Source organism: Callithrix jacchus, chromosome 17 (assembly GCF_049354715.1).
Source record: "Callithrix jacchus isolate 240 chromosome 17, calJac240_pri, whole genome shotgun sequence".
NCBI classification, from domain to species: domain Eukaryota; kingdom Metazoa; phylum Chordata; class Mammalia; order Primates; family Cebidae; genus Callithrix; species Callithrix jacchus.
The window spans coordinates 20,731,629-20,745,357 of NC_133518.1; positions in this window are offsets into that span (position 1 = coordinate 20,731,629).

A 13,729-nucleotide genomic window follows, 5' to 3' on the forward strand; every position below is an offset into this window, starting at 1 on the left:
TGCCCAGGGTGGTATTGCCTAGGTGATCTTCTGAAGTTTTTATAGGCTTTGGGCTTTACATTTAATCTTTCATTTATCTTCAGTTGACTTTTGTATATGATGTAAAGAAGAGATTCAGTTTCAACATTTTGCATCTGGCTAGCCAGTTATTCAATTATGAATGGGGGACTCTTTTCCCATTGCTCTTTTGTCAGTTTTGTCAAAAATCAGATAGTCATAGGTTTGTGATTTTATTTCTGAGTTCTCAGCAAAAAAAATGACAAGAGTAATATTACCACTGACAACACATGTATTAGTCCATTGTTATGCTGCTAATAAGACATACCTGAGACTGGGTAACTTATAAAGGAAAGAGATTTAATTAATTCACAGTTCAGCATGGCTCGAGAGGCCTCAGGAAAGTTAAAATCACGGTGGAAAGGGAAGCAAGCATGTCCTTCTTTACATGGTGTCAGGAGAGAGAATGAGAGTCCAGCCAAGGGGGAAGATGCTTATAAAACCATCAGATCTCCTGAGAACTTATTCACTATCAAGAGAATAGCATGGGAAAACCAACCCATGATTTAATTATTTCCTACTGGGTCCCTCCCATGACATGTGGAGATTATAAGAATAACAATTCAAGAAGAAATTTAGGTAAGGACACAGCCAAATCATATTATTCCACTCCTGGAACCACCCAAATCTCATGTCTTCACATTTCAAAACACAACCACCCCCAAAATCTAACTCATGCCAGCATTAACTCAAAAGTCCAAGTCCAGGGTTTCATCTGAGACAAGGCAAGTCCCTTCTGACTATGAGCCTGTAAAATCAAAAGCAAGTTCGCATCTTCCTAGATACAGTGTGGTACACACATTGGGTAAATACAACAATTCAAAATGGAAGAAATTTGCTAAAGTGAAGAAGGTACAGGCCCCATGCAAGTCTGAAATCCAGTGGGGCAGTCAAATCTTAAAGCTCTGAAATGACCTCTTTTAACTCTATTTTTCATATCCAGGGCACACTGATGTAAGAGGTGAGCTCCCAGCAACTTGGGCAGCTCAGCCCTTGTGGCTTTGCAGGGTACAGCACCTCTCCTGACTGCTTCATGGGCTGGCATTGAGCATCTGTGGCTTTTCCAGATGCATAGTAGAAACTGACAGTGGATCTACCATTCTGGGATCTGGATATCAATGGCTCTCCTCTCACAACTCCACTAGGCAGTGTGCCAGTGAAGACCCTGTTCTTCACTGGGGTTCCACCCCACATTTCCCTTTTACGCTGCCCTAGAAGAGGTTATCTCTGAGGGCTCCATCCCGGCAGAAAACTTCCAGGACATCCAAGCATTTTCATACATCCTCTGAAATCTAGTCAGAGGTTCTCAAACCTCAATTCTTGACTTCTGTGCACCCACAGGGCCAACACTACATAGAAGCTGTCAAGGCTTGGACTTGCACCCTCTGAAACAATGGCCTGAGTGAATTTCTATTTGTTGCCACAGCTGAAGCATCTGGGATGCAGGGCAATCACACAGCAGGGAGGTGGGGGAGGGGGCTGGACCTGGCCCATGAAAACATTTTTCCCTTTTAGGCCTCCTGGCTTGTGACAGGAAAAGTTGTTGTGATGGTCTCTGACATCTCATGGAAACATTTTTTTCCATTGTCTTGGTGATTAAAATTCAGCTCCTTGTTACTGATGCAAATTGCTGCTGCCAGCTTAAATTTATCCCCAGAAAATGGGTTTTTCTTTTCTAGCACATCATCAGGCTGCAAAATTTCCAAACTTTTGTACTGTGTTGCCTCTTGAATGCTTTGCTGCTTGACCAGATAGCCCAGCAACGACTCTTTAAGAAGTTCCAAACTCTTCTACATTTTCCTGTCTTCCACTGAGTCCTCTAAACCATTCCAACCTCTGCCTGATAACCAGTTCCAAAGTTGCTTCCACATTTTCAGATATTTTTTCAGATTCTACTCTCTGTGGTACCAATTTAATGTAGTCTGTTCTCATGCTGCTAACAAAGATATCCCTAAGACTGGGCAATTTAGAAAGGAAAGATGTTTAATTGACTCACAGTTCAGCATGACTGGGGTGGCCTCAGGAAACTTACAATCACGGTGGAAGGGGAAGTAAACATGTCTGTCTTCACATGTTAGCAGGAAAGAGAAGAATGAGAGTAAAGGAAACGGAGAAGCTCCTTATAAAACCATCAGATCTCATGAGAACTTACTTACTATCATGAAAATAGCATGGTGGAAACCACTCCAATGATTGAATTACCTTCCACCAGGTTCCTCCAAAGACATATGGAGATTATGAGAACTATAATTCAAGATGAGATTTGGGTTGGGACACGGCCAAACCATATCACCACAGAAATAAAAACAATCATCAAAGAATAGTTTGAACACATCTATGCATATAAACTAGAAGATCTAGAAGAAATGTATAAATTTCTGAGCACATACAGCCTCCCAAGATGGAACTAGGAAGAAGTCGAATCCCTTAACAGACCAATAACCAGCTCTGAAATGAGGCAGTAATAAGTAGTCTATCCACCAGCAAAAGCCCAGGACTAAAGAGATTCACAGCCAAGTTTTACCAAATGCATATAGAAGAGCTGGTAACATTCTTACAGAAACTATTCCCCAAAACTGAGGAGGAGTGACTCCTCCCTCACTTATTTTATGAGTCCAGAATCATCCTGATACCAAAACCTGGCAGAGACACAACAGAAAAAGGAAACTTCAGGCCACTTTCCTGGATGAACATTGATGGAATAATCCTAAACAAAATACTGACAAACGAAATACAGCAGCACATCCAAAAGCTTATCCAACACAATCAAGGAGGCTTTATCCCTGTAATGCAAGTTCGGTTTAACATATACAAGTCAGTAAATGTGATCCATCACATAAACAGAACTAAAGACAAAAACCACATGACAATCTCAATAGATGCAGAAAGCCCTTTGATAAAATTCAACACCCTTCATGTAAAAAACTGCTATAAAATAGTTATTAAAGGAAGATACCTCAAAATAGTAAGAGCCATCTATAACAAACCCTACAGCAAATATAATAAATGGGCGAAAGCTGGAACCATTCCTGTTGAGAAGAGGCACAAGACAAATATGCTCTCTTTTATTATGTTATTTAACATAGCACTGAAAGTCCTGGGCATGGTAATGATGCAAGAGAAAGAAATAAAGGGCATCCAAATAGGAAGAGAGGAAATCAAACTATCTCTGTTTGCAGTTGTCATGATCCTGTATCTAAAAAAGCCCCATAGTCCCGGCCCAAAAGTTCCCTAAGCTGATAAACAACTTTAGCAAAGTCTCAGGCTACAAAATCAATGTGCAAACATCACACCAACATAAACTCCATCAACACCAACATCATAAACACCAACAACAGTCAACCTGAGAACCAAATGAAGAATGCAATCCCATTCACAACTGCTGCAAGTAGAATTTTAAAAATACCTAGGAATACAGGTGACGAGGACACATAAAGAACTCTACAAAAACTGCAAAATACTGCTAAAAGAAATCAAAGATGACAAAAACAAGTGAAAAAAAATTCCATGGATAAGAAGAACAATGTCACTAAAATGGTTTTGCTGCCCAAAACAATTTATAGATCTAATACTATTTCTATTAAACAGTCATTGACATTCTTCACGGAATCAGAAAAAAAGCTGTTTTAAAGTTCTTATGGAACCAAAAAAGAGCCTGAATAGCCATGGTAATTCTATGCAAAAAGAAAAAATTGGAGTCATTAAGCTACTGAACTTAAACTATAGTATGTGACTACAGCAACCAATACAGCATGGTTCTGGCACAAAAACAGACATGTAGACCAATGAAACAAGCCTTTAATAATAAAGATATTTTATGTACAGTGAGCTGATATATCTATGCAATGTTATATATGTGAAAAAGTATGTATATTAGAGTGCATGTTTTTTATAAAATTATACAATTTCCTCACCCAAAATAAGAAATGAACATATTAGAAATCAGAACAAAAGAAACACTAGAGATGACATTATTAACAATTTTATAAACATCACTTCATTAATATTTATATGTGTATATAGATGTTTATTATTTTGGCAAAACCTATATATGCATGCAGTATGTATGTATGTATTAATGTAATTAACCAAATATAAAGATTACTGTAGCCTTTCATTATAACATTAGCAAGAAAAGTAAAATTCAGGTCAAAATCATTTCAAGTTGCACAGAAAATTATGAAAAATTATGAGATCAGAATAATATATGAAATCAAAATACCATAAATATGTAAGTCCATATGGACTACAGATAAATCTGTATTCTCTTTATTCTACATTTTCCTAATTCATGTTTTTCATGGTTCAGAAGCTTCACATTCTTATTTATAATTCACCATAATTTTATGTGATAATAATACACTTCCTCAAATTTTTTTATATAGATGTTGCATGATGAGATAAAAATACACAAAAGTACAGCAAAAAGTATACTGAATAAGTTTGCAAGGTGTTTTACTTTCTTTGGCCCTCATTATTTTTTTGTCTCTAGAAAGAATAAAAAAGAACTGAGTACCCGTAACAGTCAAGAAACAATTGGTGGTCATTTGTTTTCAATGGATGGGTTTGGGAGATTAAACATACCCCCAAAATGTCCTGCCACTAAAAGGCAAGGAAAATATTAATGTTATAATTTGGATAGAATTATTGCATGTGCTACTTAAGGATTCTGGAAACCCAGAAATCACTTATGTAGTTTCTAGAGTAGGCATACCTCAGGGATAATATGGGTTCCATTCCAGACCACCACGAAGAAACAATTATCACAATAATGTGATTCACATAAATATTTTTGGCCTTCTAGTGCATATAAAAGTTATGTTTATGGCCGTGCGTGGTGGCTCACGCCTGTAGTCCCATCTCTACTACAAAATACAAAAATTAGCTGGGCGTGGTGGTGCACTCCTGTAGTCCCAGCTACTAGGGAGGCTGAGGCAGGAGAATTGCTTGAACCCGGGAGGAGGAGGTGGCAGTGAGCGGAGATCAAGCCACTGCATTCCAGCCTGGTGCCTGGCAACAGAGTGAGACTCTGTCTCAAAAAAAAAAAAAGTTATGTTTACAGTAGTCTCATTAATAAGTATTCAGTAGCATTATGTCTAAAAAAGTATACATACTTTAAAAAACATTTTATTTCTAAAAAATAATAGTGATAGTATGAACCCTCAGTGAGTTATAATTGTTTGGCTGGTATAGAGTCTTACACCTCGGTGCTGATGGTTGGCTGACTGATCAGAGTTGTGGTTGCTAAAAGTTGGGGTGCCTGGGTAGGGCAATTTCTTAAAATAAAACAACAATGATGTTTGCAGCATCGATGGACGCATAAAAGATTTTTTGTGACGTGTGATGCTGTTTGATAGTATTTTATCCACAGTAGAACTTGTTTCGAAATATGTCAGTTATCTCAAACCTTGACATTACTTTGTCAACTGAGTTTATGCAATAGTGTAAAACTTTGTTGTCAACAATGTTTACAACATCTTCACCAGAAGGTTCTATCTAAACAAACGAATGAAGAAAACAAACAAATGAACAAACACACTCTCTTTGCTCATTAAGAAGAAGCAACTCTTCCTATGTTCAACTTTCAACATGAAATTTCAAGGATTCAGTCACATCTTCAGACTCCACTTTTAACTCTAATTCCCTAGTTAGTTCTCCCTTATCTGCAATCACTTCCTCCACTGAATATTGAATTACTCAAAGTTATCTATGAGAGTTGGCATCAACTTCTTTCAAAATCCTTTTAATGATGACATTTTGACCTCCTTCAAAGAATCACAAACTGGTGCATTTTCAGTAAGTAGTAATATTTTTAAATAAATCTTTATTTTTTGAGAGTAAGTTATCAACAGTGGGCTTCAAATACTCAGTAAATCATTCTGTAAAGAAATATATTATCATTCAGATTTTGTTATATTTATAGAACATAGGCAGAATAGACATGGAGTTATTAGTAAGAACTGCAAGGTTTTCAAAATGGCAAATCAGCATTGGTTTCAACTTAAAGTCACTAGTTGCATTTACCCTTAACTAGAAAGTCAACCTGTCCTTTGACGCTTTGAAGACAAGCATTGACTTCTCTGGTATAGCTCTGAAAGTCCTAGAAGGCATCTTCTTCCAATATGAAGCTAATTTTCTACATTGAAAATCTGTTGTTTAGTGTAGTTACCTTCATAAATGATCTTAGCTAGATTGTCTGGATAACTCACTTCGATTTCTCCAACAGCACCTGCTGCTTCATCTTTCACTTTTATGTCATGGAGATAAAATATGCCTTCTGTTTTCAGTCTCATGAACCAAACTCTGCCAGTTCAAGCTTTTCTTCCACAGTCTTTCCTTTGAATTCACAACTTGGCTAACTGGTGCAATAGACCTATACTTTAATGCATATTGGCTTTTGACATGCCTTCCTCACTAAGCTCTAAGCTTAATTAATTATAGCTTTTGATTTAAAATGAGACACTGATTCTTTCACTTGAACATTTAGAAGCCATTGTAGGATTATTACTTTTCCTAATTTCAAAACTGTTATATCTTAGGGAAGAGGGAGACCTGAGGACAAGGAGAGAGATGGGAGAATTGCTGGTCAGTGGAGTGGTCAGAACACACATGTATAAGTTAAATTTGCTGTCTTATGTGAGCACGGTGTGTAATGCTCCCAAACTATTACAATAGTAACATCAAAGGCCACTGATTACAGATCACATAACAGATATATTAATAATATTAATAAACTTTGAGATATGGTGATAATTACCAAGATGTGAAACAGGGACATGAAGTAAGCACATGCTGTTGAAAAAAATGGTGCCCATATATTTCCTCAACACAGGATTGCCACTAATCTTCAATTTATAAACAGCAGAATATCTGCAACATAGAGCTAAGTGAAGCACAATGAAACAAGGCTGCCTGTAATAAGGAATAGAACTATGAAGGAATATTTTTCCAGTGAACATGCAAGATCAAATTTAAGAGTTAAAGTAACAGGAAACATTGAAAGGAAGCCTAGGTTGAACAAGAAAAAAAAGAAGAAGAATTCAATAAGAGTCTTTCATATGGGTTATCAGAAGAATTATAGTAATATTTGCCTACATAAAGAATACAGAAGTAAAGGAAATACTTGAATTCACATTGGGTAAAAGATGAAAAATTTAATTTTAGACATTTTGAATGGTGGACATGCAACATAAAGTTCTAAAAATAGGGTATAAATATGAAGCTGGAATATGTGGACAGGTTCAAATCATTTAGACAGTCAAGAATGTTACTTAGAGATAAAATTTTAAGCCTTTATAGAAGATAAAGATTCTAAACACCATAAGTGCATACAGAGGGAAAGCAGAAATCTGTAAATCTTGTTGAATGTTCAAGTTTAGGAAGCAACCAAAAGAGTTACTGAGGGAGGAAACTAAGAATAATAACCATCAGAGGCCAAGAGAAGACATTTGAAAAGAAGGAAATCTTTCAAGTACTTCTGAGATTTCAGTGGTAATATGCCCTGGGAGAAATGAATTGAGTTGGCTGTTTCCTAATAAATATTGAGGGGGGAGAAAAGAACATATATATTATAGAAGTATCAGAAACTCATGCAATCTGAAATTATGTCAGTTTTCTTGAATGATTTTCTAGGTCTCTTCTAGTGAATTGTGGTAGCCGAAAACAAATTTGAACACTCTTGGCATTCTTCACAGCTTCTAACAAATGCTAGAATAAGTACGCCTCCCAATGGGTACTTAAATGAATGATTGACCTTGATGAAGCCTTTTATATATAATTATTTTGGACAGTCACTGCGATAGAGGTGTATACTTGGGTGCTTGGGTGCTTGAATGTGATTTCCCAAAAAGACACATTGTTACTGTGTTACTTGCTATATTGAAAAAGAATTAGTAAAATGGGTATAACAGCTATTTCTAGACTATTTTGTAATAATTCATCATATTGAATGGAACATATGGAAGAAATACTTTATAGCAAAATCTACTTTACTATTGAGGAAAAATGTAAACAGTTTGTCAAAATTATTTTTGTGATGGTAGATTGAAATTTCAAAAATTGTATTAACTAAATCTATTAACATTGAGTCTACCTCAGTGTATGAAATATGTCCAGGTTCTTTTCAGTTCAGTTGCTCAGCCTCACCAACAATGCTCTTTCCTCAGATCTCCACAGGTTCACTTAGTATTATTTAGCTCTCAGTTCCGATGTCACGTCTTGAAAGAAACCTTCCCTCAAACACTGACCAATACCATCCTTCCTACAGCTGTTCCACATTCTATTTGCAAGCTTTATTTACTTCATAACATTTATTAATATCTGAAATCATATCAGAGAGTTGCCAGTCACTACATGGATAATGTAAGTTCCATGAGAATGCACAGTTCACTGCTATTTTTGCAGTACTTAGAACAATGCCTGGGATAGAGTAAGTGTTCACTGAAGTTAGGTGTTCGTCAAATATATATATATTACATTCAGCATATAGAATGTAACATATGTTACAGAAACCATGAAAGGCTGAGGTAAAATTCAGTGATAGTATTAATGGACAGCTTTATAAAGAAATAATGTATCTCTCATGGGAATAAAATATGAACCCCAAAGCAGAGTTATAAAGATCAAGAGAGCTGAGATCTAGAACTTTTAAATATTTGCAATATTTTTGAATTGTGGTAAAATATGAGATATGAATAAGACCCTCATTAGTTCAGCTAATCTTTTGGCTACAAATGTTGATACTTCACAGTAGTTTTCTAATTTTAGATATTAATGGTAAGTTAGTCAGATTTCCACTTAAGGATATGATGGAGTCACTGTTAGCAAACAAATGGCTTCGGAGACCAACTAGAATAGCTAGGTAATATTTTTAACAAACAATTTCTTTAAAAATGTTACCAGTCTCCTAAGCCAGCTATACCTTGAGGGGCCAGGAGCACAGAATAGTGAGAGTCAATATTATGTGCATCACTTTTGATCTTTATTGTAACAGTGTAAGCCTTAGCTACATCTCACAAATTTTGTGTTATATTTTCATTAACATTTTGGATTGAAATATTGTCTATTTTTCCTTGAGATTTATTATTTGACCCATAGGTTATAAAAACGTATGCTGAACTGGGGGATTCAAGATGGCACGGTAAGAACAACTCAGGATTGCAGCTCTCAGTGAACACGCAGAGGGTGAGTCAAAGCCTTATTTCCAGATGGCTCTTTGTTGCCCACAGAACGGGGAAATTCCCAGGTGTAGGAGAGACACGGGACACCAGCGCAGCTGTTTTGGCCACTTTGGTCAGTGCCGCAGCACAGCGGCACTCCGTAACACTCCACACAAAACACACTGGTCCGGGTGCCCTGTTAAACCAGCAATCTGACATTTGGGAGGGCAGATTAGCATATCCATCTGATTAAATGGGACTTGGACAGTGAGCCAGACCAGAAGATTCCTGGGAAGTGGTGTTTGAGCCAGTGCAGTGGGTCGCTGCATGGGAAATCAAACAGATCCCGGTGCCCTAACAGCAGGTGATGGAAACAACTGGGAGAGAGCCAACCATTCAACTTAAAAATAAAAATAAAAAGGCGCTCTGAGGCAGGGAGCCAGGTGAGCAGGCTCGGTGGTTTTCACCCCCACAGGGACAAACAAAACAGCGATTCAAAATGCTCCCGGTGGAGAGTTTCACTGCAGGCACAGCTGAACCCAGGAAGGTGCAGCTTGGTGGGGAAGGGGCTTCCACCATTACTGAGGCCATCCACCTCTACTGTGGTACACTCCCATTGCTGATGCAGCCTGCCATTGCTGAGGAAACCTGCCATAACAGAGAGACTCTGCCACAGGGCAGAGCTTGTGGCAGCAGGGCGGAGACTGTGGCTGCAGGGCAGAGCCCGCAGCAACAGGGCGGATGCCACACCAGCAGGGCGGAGCCTTGGCAGGCAAATAGTGACTAGACTGCCTCCTAGCAGGGCAGGATAGAGCAACGGACACTCATAAAGAAATCCCCAACTCCATGAGACAGCATCTGAGGAAAAAAAGGGGTTTTATGAGTTTTGCTGCAGCAGACTTAAACGCAGCAGCCTAACAGCCCTGAATGAACAACGGAGCTCACAGCTCAGCACTTGAGCTCCTATAAAGTACAGACAATCTCCTCAAGCAGCTCTCTGACCCCTGTATATCCAAAGAGTCACCTCAAAGGAGAACTGATCAGACTGACATTTGGCAGGCATCATCTTGGGACAAAGATAGCAGAAGAAGAAACTGGTAGCATCCCTGACTGTTCTGCAGCTGCTATAGGTGTACCCCAGACAAGCAGGGCCTGGAGTGGACCTCAGCAGTCGTATAGCAGAGGGGCTAGACTGGTAGAAGGAAAACTAAGTAACAGAAATACCTCATCATCAACAATCTGGGCATCCACTCAGAGACACAATTGAAAGGTCAGCAACTACTCAGAAGACAGGTGGATAAATCCACAAAGATGGGAAGAAACCAGCGCAGAAAGAAGGAAAACACCTGAAACCCGAACACCTCACCTCCTACAAAGGACCAAAACTCCTCACCAGCAAGGGAACAAAGCTGGATGGAGAATGACAGTGACGAAATGACGGAATTAGACTTCAGAAGGTGGGTAATGAGAAACTTCTGTGAGCTAAAAGGACATGTTCTAAATCAATGCAAAGAAACTAAGAAACTTGATAAAGGATTTGAGAAAAAAGATTTGAGGAAATGATAACAAGAATGGATAACTTAGAGAGAAATATGAATGAACTGAAGGAGCTGAAAAACACAACATGAGAACTTCGCGAAGCATGCACAAGTTTCAACAGCCGAATTGACCAAGCAAAAGAAAGAATATCAGAAGTCGAAGATCAACTCAATGAAATAAAATAAGAAACCAAGATTAGAGAAAAAAATGCAAAAAGGAATGGACAAAGTCTCCAAGAAATGTGGGACTATGTGAAGAGACCTAACCTACGTTTGATAAGTGTACCAGAAGGCGACGAAGAGAATGAATTCAAGCTGGAAAATACTCTTCAGGTTATTATCCAGGAAAATTTCCCCAACCTAGCAAGGCAGGCCAACACTCAAATCCAGGAAATACAGAGAACACCACAAAGATATTCTGCAAGAAGAGTAACCCCAAGGCACATAATCGTCAGATTCACCAGGGTTGAAATGAAGGAGAAAATACTAAGGGCAGCCAGAGAGAAAGGTCAGGTCACCCACAAAGGGAAGCCCATCAGACTCACAGCAGATCTCTTGGCAGAAACTCTACAAGTCAGAAGAGAGTGGAGGCCAATACTCAACATCCATAAAGAAAAGAACTTTAAACGCAGAATTACATATCCAGACAAACTGAGCTTCAGAAGTCAAGGAAAAATAAAATCCTTCGAGAACAAGAAAGTACTCAGATTTTGTCACCACCAGGCCTGCTTTACAAGAGCTCCTAAAAGAGGCACTACACATAGAAAGGAACAACCAGTACCAGCCATTCCAAAAACATACTAAATGCTAAAGAGCATCAACAAAATGAAGAATCTACATCAACTAATGGGCAAAACAGCCACCTGGCATCAAAATGGCAGTATCAAATTCACACATAACAATATTAACCCTAAATGTAAATGGACTAAATGCACAAATCAAAAGACACAGATTGGCAAATTGGATAAAAATCCAAAACCCATCAGTGTGCTGTATCCAGGAGACCCATCTCATATGCAAGGATATAGAAAGGCTCAAAATAAAGGGATGGAGGAAGATTTACCAAGCAAATGGAGAGCAAAAAAAAAAAAAAAAAAAAAAAAGGCAGGAGTTGCAATTCTCATCTCTGATAAAATAGACTTTAAAGCAACAAAGATCAAAAGAGACGAAGAAGGACATTACATAATGGTAAAAGAATCTATACAACAAGAAGAGCTAATGATCCTAAACATATATGGACCCAATGCAGGATCACCCAGATACATAAGGCAAGTTCTTAATGACTTACAAAGAGACTTAGACTCCCACAAAATAAGAGTGGGAGACTTTAACACTCCACTGTTAATATTAGACAGATCAACCAGACAGAAAATCAACAAGGATATCCAGGGCTTGAACTCCGACCTGGAGCAAGCAAACCTGATAGACATTTACAGAACTCTCCACCCCAAATCCACAGAATATACATTCTTCACAGCACCACATCACACCTACTCTAAAATTGACCACATAATTGGTAGTAAAGCACTCCTCACCAAATGCAAAACAATGGAAATCATAATAAACAGTCTCTCAGACCATATTGCAATCAAGATAGAACTCAGAATTCAGAAACTAACCCAGAACCGCACAGCTTCATGGAAACTGAACAACTGGCTCTTGAATATTGACTGGATAAACAATGAAATGAAGGCAGCAATAAAGAAGTTCTTCGAGACCAAAGAGAACGAAGACACAACATACCAGAATCTCTGGGACACATTTAAAGCAGTCTCTAGAGGAAAAGATATAACAATAAGTGCCCATATGAGAAGAGTGGAGAGATCCAAAATTGACACCCTATCATCAAAATTGAAAGAGCTAGAGGAGCAAGATCAAAACAACTCAAAACCTAGCAGAAGACAAGAAATAACTAAGATCAGAGCAGAACTGAAGGAGATAGAGACACAAAAAAACCGTCAAAAAATCAATAAATCCAAGAGCTGGTTTTTTGAAAAAATCAACAAAATAGACAAAACACTAGCCAGATTGATAAAAAAGAAAAGAAAGGACAACCAAATAGATGCAATAAAAAACGATAAAGGGGAAATCACCACAGATTCCACAGAATTCAAAGCATCATCAGAGAGTATTACAAACAACTCTATGCACAGAAACTAGTAAACGTGAAAGAAATTGATAAATTTCCAGACACCTCTGTCCTCCCAAGCCTAAACCAGTAGGAAGCGGAAACTATGAATAGACCAATAACAAGGTCTGAAGTCGAGGCAGCAATTAAAAGCCTACCACACAAAAAAAGTTCAGGTCCTGATGGGTTCACAGCCGAATTCTACCAGACACACAAAGAGGAGCTGGTACCATTCCTTCTGACACTATTCCAAATAATCCAAAAAGAGGAAATCCTTCCCAAATCATTTTATGAGACCAACATCATCCTGTTACCAAAACCCAGCAGAGACCCAACAAGAAAAGAAAACTTCAGGCCATATCCATGATGAACATAGATGCAAAAATCTTCAGTAAAATACTGGCAAGCTGATTGCAACAGCAAATCAAAAAACTTATCCATCATGATCAAGTAGGATTCATCCCAGGGATGCAAGGCTGGTTCAACATATGCAAGTCTATAAATGTAATTCACCACATAAACAGAACCAAACATAAAAACCACATGATTCTCTCAATTGATGCAGAGAAGGCATTCAACAAAATTCAACAGCCCTTTATGCTAAAAACCCTCAATAAACTCGGTATCGATGGAACATATCTCAAAGTAATAAAAGCTATTTACGACAAACCAACAGCCAATATCATACTGAATGGGCAAAAACTGGAAGCATTTCCTTTGAAATCTGGCACTAGACAAGGATGCTCTCTCTCACCAGTCCCATTCAATATAGTATTGGAAGTTCTAGCCAGAGCAATCAGGCAAGAAAAAGAAATAAAGGGTATTCAAATAGGAAAGGTGGAAGCCAA